This window comes from Chenopodium quinoa, unplaced genomic scaffold (genome assembly GCF_001683475.1).
Source record: "Chenopodium quinoa cultivar QQ74 unplaced genomic scaffold, ASM168347v1, whole genome shotgun sequence".
Classification (NCBI taxonomy): domain Eukaryota; kingdom Viridiplantae; phylum Streptophyta; class Magnoliopsida; order Caryophyllales; family Amaranthaceae; genus Chenopodium; species Chenopodium quinoa.
The window spans coordinates 587477-593265 of NW_018743514.1; the positions used below are offsets into that span (position 1 = coordinate 587477).

Here is a 5789-nt window from a genome sequence, read left to right on the forward strand (position 1 = left end):
TTCGAAGTTGGTTCTGTCGGTTTTGCAATTGTTCCTTCTACAAAATCGAATCTCCGCTTAGCCATCAAAGCCCTTCAATTAGATTGTGACCTTTCATCATAATTCTCACCACGCAATTGAATAGGCGTGATCACATTACCGGGACTATCACTCGAATACGTTAAATCAATTGGAGTTTTCTCACCCATATCTCACAAACTGATCTTACACGCCAAAGAAAAAATTAGGGTTTTAACCTTGGCTCATGATACCATGTCAAATTAAGCACAAATTCTCAATCTTCTCATTCAATGTTATGGAATATTTATACAAAGTATATGACTTGGGGAATAATTCTCCTCACAAGATAATATCACAAGATCACAAATTATATTTTATATTCCTATCATATAATAAGATATATCTTAGTAGCATTCTAACATCATGTAATGTAAAATCTTCCAGCTTTGACACATTGATTACAAGTTTTGCTCGTATTTCAGCTGGATTAAACTCTTCCATAACAACCAATATTTTGAGATTACGAGCCGATAAATCCAAAATTTGCGCAATGTTATATTCAAGTCGCACATTTAAATCTTCCAACAGTGGACAACACCTAAAACTTTTAGCCAACAAATTACAATCGGCCAATAAATGAAGTTTCTTCAATTTCGGAAGAGCCACAACAAATCCTTCATCGGGACATGTAATACTAATATCTCTGATCAGTGTAAGCTCAACTAGAGATTGACATTGAAGAATACAAGAAGGTAAAATAATTCTCTTACCTAATAAATTGGGCTCCATCATTTCCACGATAATTTGTTCTGGATTCTGGGTGGATTCCGGGTGCATATATTACTAATCCATGATCCTATATCTTTTTTATTTTTAGAATTTTTCCAGAAGAGATAAAAACGATGAATTCTTGTCGAGGTGATTAGCTTAAAGATGTGATAAATAGTTGCGGAGAAATCACGAGTTGGAGGAAAAGGATTACATTTTCGGGTGAAGACGATGTTGGTGATGTGAGTCCAGAGGTAACGCCATTGGTGCAACAAGACGGAGGTGGTTATGGCAGATTTGATTGGAAGAAGAGAGAGAATATGTATAAGGACGATGTCTGGGAGTAAGCTCAATCGATCAATATCCTCCATTGTTTTTAATCGCTTCATCTTAGCCATTGTAACGAAGGTTTAATTTTATGTCAAAGCAACCGCAATATTGAAAAAATAATATGTAGTCAGTAGTATATATACAATGATGTATATCCATATATAAAAGATACTATCACATCATAATAATTTGGAAATTTTGTTAATTACTACCTCAATAACAGAGGCTTTGTGAATTACCACCCCTAAAAAAATAGTTTTTAATTATTACCCCTAATTCACCTAAATAGGACCGATTACTACCCAATTGCACTTTCCAGTGACTTAACTCACCTTATGACGTCATTACTCCGATTTAACCACAGTTCACACTAACTCTAATCTAATTAACCTAACTAACCCAAAAAATAAATAAATTACCCCAACTAATCTTACCCCACATTAATTACCTTACCTAACAATAAGAATAACAGAAAAAAAAAGAAGTAAATTCCCTCATCTCTCTCTCTCTCTCTCTCCTGTACCCTTCTTCTTCGGTTCTTCCCTAACAAAACCCATCTAAAACCCAGAATTCATGTTTGTGTTCGCAGTAATGCAATTATAGGTTGGGCGGTGGCTGGAAATTGAGAACGAAGATAGAGAAATTGAGGATGATAAAGGGTGGTTGGCAAGGGTACGTGGTCAGTCGTGGGTCACTACTACAATTTTGATCTATTGCAACCCCTAAATCCGTTGCATTAGGCATCAAAATCCGTGGCATTAGGCCTAATGCAACGGCCATGTACCGTGGCATCTGCTGGCGTTGCAGTAGGTCTAATGCAACGGCTTATGACACCTAATGCCACGGCACCACTGATCCGTGGCAATAGACCAATACATGTTGCAACGGCATAACTTATCCGTAGAAATAGAGTACTAACTAATAATTATGATGAAATTGAACCTATTGCAACGGCATAACTTATCCGTGGCAATAGAGTACTGACTAATAATTGTGATGAAATTGAATCTATTGCAACGGATGAAGCTAATTAATACAATGGTAGGAGTACCTATCTACTGCAACGGGTTGATCATTGGTTTTTTTTTTTTTTTTTTGTTGGGATGGAATAGTAATATAATATTAATTAGTCGGCACAAATCTAAATATACTAACATAAACAAATTAAAGTATCATTTATATATAATAATTATAATACAAAATACATACATTACAAAATATTACTTGCCTATTTTTGATATGACATACCGTACTAATAATAAATAAAAGTTAGATAATTAATTTGATCGTCCAAAATACAAATTGTCAACATATATATAAGCCGAAATATCCAAATCTTCACAAAGCCGGAACTTGAATAAGAGTCGCCAACATATATGCACCATTTGTTAGATGGCTAGTCACTATACTTCCGCTCCATTTGACTCCCCATGCACCTACACGTAAAATTGAAAAAAATAAAAGAAATATAATTAAACTAAATTATAAATTATAATAGACCAAGGCCACAATCAACATAGCTCAGATTATGGTTGTTTAAAAGATGGCAGCAAAGAAAATATTTTTTTTACACAGAAAGGAAAATATTATTAATTTATAGTGGCAGTAGCCACATTAATTACCAAAAGATAAGCATTCCAAGTCTGAAAAACAAAATAGCACCCCCGGAATATAACAAAGTACTAGCTAAATAACAACCAAGAAATAGAACTAAGTAGTAGTCAAAGGTATTCTGGAATCAAAAGCACCAGATTCATGCACTGTAGGTGAACTAATTAAGTTGCCACCATTATTTCTAGAAGGGGCACATTAGGAAATTTGTTAGAAGTGTGTAGCTAAGAGAAGCTAAAAACTGTAAGTCTGTAAAGATGTCAAAATTTATACCAAGAATTTCCTTATCATTCTTCTCCCATCAAAAAAAAAAAAAAATCAAAACGGTGCAGAAAATTAATGCCCCCGTACATTGCTTAAATTTTTTTTATATTGCGCCTGATTATGACCAAAAACAGTAACATGGACCATGAAAACGAGTCTAGTGCCTCTCCATTAGCACAACACAAGGACACACATAAGGAGATAACACAAGAGAAGCATAATGCACACAATATTAGTTTCTCAGTCTTATTTCAATTAGTAAACACAGTTAGCAGCACAAACTAGACATAAAAATAATACAGACAGAAGATGTGCACCTCTAATCTTTTTGTAATCACAATCCACAATGAATTAAGCTCTGTTTCGTGCTTTATAATGTATGTGATATTAGTTCTTAAACAAATTGAAAGGCTTTGTTTCACCCAATGAGAATGTGAGGAACTCTAACTCTATTAGATCCATCGGCCATTCGTTTGCTTAGTAAATAGCGTTCTGAAGGAGCATTTTCAATCTGTAAGAATTTCAGCACGATGTTGGCTACATATCTACAAGCACCTAGGATTGTTGAACTATAGAAAATGTCTCAATACGATTACGTCCACTGAAGTTCTGTAATAAGGCTAATAAGGTAGATTTTAAATGGATATTACTTCAAAGAAACCAAATTTAAGAAACTTTCCATACTTCATAATCAACAAGATGAAATAACAGTGAGACAACAGGCAGGCATAGTCTATCAATCAATATTTTCCGAGACAATTGATAAACCTGAGTTTCAAACTAGAAACAGCCGAATCCTGCTAGTGAATGACAAATTTGACTAAGCAATGAAAAATTAAAATAAGGCAGTACCCACTAAAGTCAAGCAACTCTAACTTTGAAAAGTTGTAAGCAATAGCAGAAAAAAAAGCATTAGTGATGCCAGAGCCCAAAACTAATGAGAGCATTCTTAGTTCCTTGAATGAAAGGAAACATCAACCAATAACTCCAATCGATAACATCAACCCACACTCTAATTAACTACAAATAAAATAATAAAAAGCACATATAAATTTAAAACTTACTAAATAACTCAAACAAAACATGATGGTGAGATAGTCCCTTAAGATTAATCCTAAGAAACAACCTTCACAAAAGACACTTCAAAAATAGTAATGGTGAAATATGAAAAGATTATTTAATAAAAAAAAAAATCATGGATCATGGCTAGCCGATTACAACAATTGTATTATATTTGTGCACATATATTATTATAGCCAGATAATGTCACATCAACAACACAAAAACAAACCGTGTATGAAGTTAAATGTTAAATCCAATATAAGCAATAAACCAAAGCCCACTAGTATATTATATGGAGCATAACTACCAGATTTAAGAACAAACTAACATATGCCAGATTCAAAACTGACAAAGTTTCGGGTAAATTTTTATGGATACTCTTCATTGACTATTCTTATCAAGTTTAAGGTTTCAACTGAGCATCCCAGCTTAAGGATTGGATCTACAAATAGAATCACTCGACCTATCGGCTACAGATTAGAATAACTAAGAACTTACTGTCATACTCCGTAGATCAACCAAAAAATACAGTAGAGTTTGGTTAGAAGGGAAAAATCTGTCTGGGTTTATGAAAGCAGAAAATTCAGTGGAATAAGGAAAAATAACATTAAAAGCCACATTTATAATTAAAATTGTAAACAAACCAGAACAATTACTGGAATTTCTGCTATTCAACATCTTACTTCTCTGATGAGTTGGGTCCTCTCTTCTTGCCGAATCTGACAACTGAAATCAAAAGTAGCATAATGAAAACCAGAACAAGAAAATCAAGCATACATTGAACTTTTAGAAAAATTTGTTTTGGCTACATCAAAGCATTAACTGAAATATGAAAAGTGAAATGGATTAGCAGAACTCCACGAGTAACAATCTTTTCTTTACTTAGTTTAGGTAAATATACACATATATTTACTTACAAGTAACACTAACAACAGAAAGAGCAATTTCCTTTGTTCCTTCCTCATACACCTGCTTGGACGAGCAATCACCAGAATATACCCTGTCTACCAAACAAGACAAAGATAAACCAAAATTAATAATAAACATACAAGAATTTACATTTCATTTGAGCACAAGCACTTACTTACAAACAAAAATCACCCTCCAAAATCATTAAAAATTTCACTCAATCACAACCTCACGGGTTCTTCACTTAACAACCATTATAATTACAATGCAGTCATTGTCCAACAATATTGCAACTTATAATGTCAAAGTTCGAGAAATGCATGAGCAAAATATCATAATCATATATTAGACATGTTATAATTTTTACTCATCTACAAATTATATCCATCACAAATTCACAATATCCTTGCAATCCTATACCTCACAAAGGACATAAACACGAGCATCATGCATCAACTTAAGATCACGATGTTTCAATGATCTACTAGTTAAAATTTGCATTACCAAATGAATAAACCGTGGGAAGTCCAGAGCGTTCTTGAAGACTATTTCTATACAAAATGGTACTATCATTAATACATTCCCAATCAGCAACACTAGTAACAACATAACTTATGCAAAAAACACCCTAAAATAGAAAATAATCAAAACATTTACAACAAAATTAACAACTCACTTTAGTAACCTTAGGTTCTCCAAAAATCAACAAAGTCAGTTAATTGCTCACAAGAAAAGCATTGTCATCATTAAAATTTGGTGTATCAACAGCTCATAAAAGCAAATGAAGTACCTTTTTTACCTTATTCTCTGCAAAAATAACACCCAAAAAACAAAAGAAAAAAGAG

At 33.2% G+C, this 5789-nt stretch overlaps 1 long non-coding RNA gene across 1 annotated transcript; it reads right to left on the bottom strand.

Moving 5' to 3' along the window:
• Positions 1 to 2177: 2177 nt before the first annotated feature.
• LOC110739853 lies at positions 2178 to 3229 on the bottom strand. Its single transcript, XR_002514932.1, has 2 exons — positions 2721 to 3229; positions 2178 to 2534 (listed from the first exon to the last, which is right to left on the bottom strand). It is a non-coding gene; the product is annotated as an uncharacterized LOC110739853 (long non-coding RNA).
• Positions 3230 to 5789: the final 2560 nt, after the last annotated feature.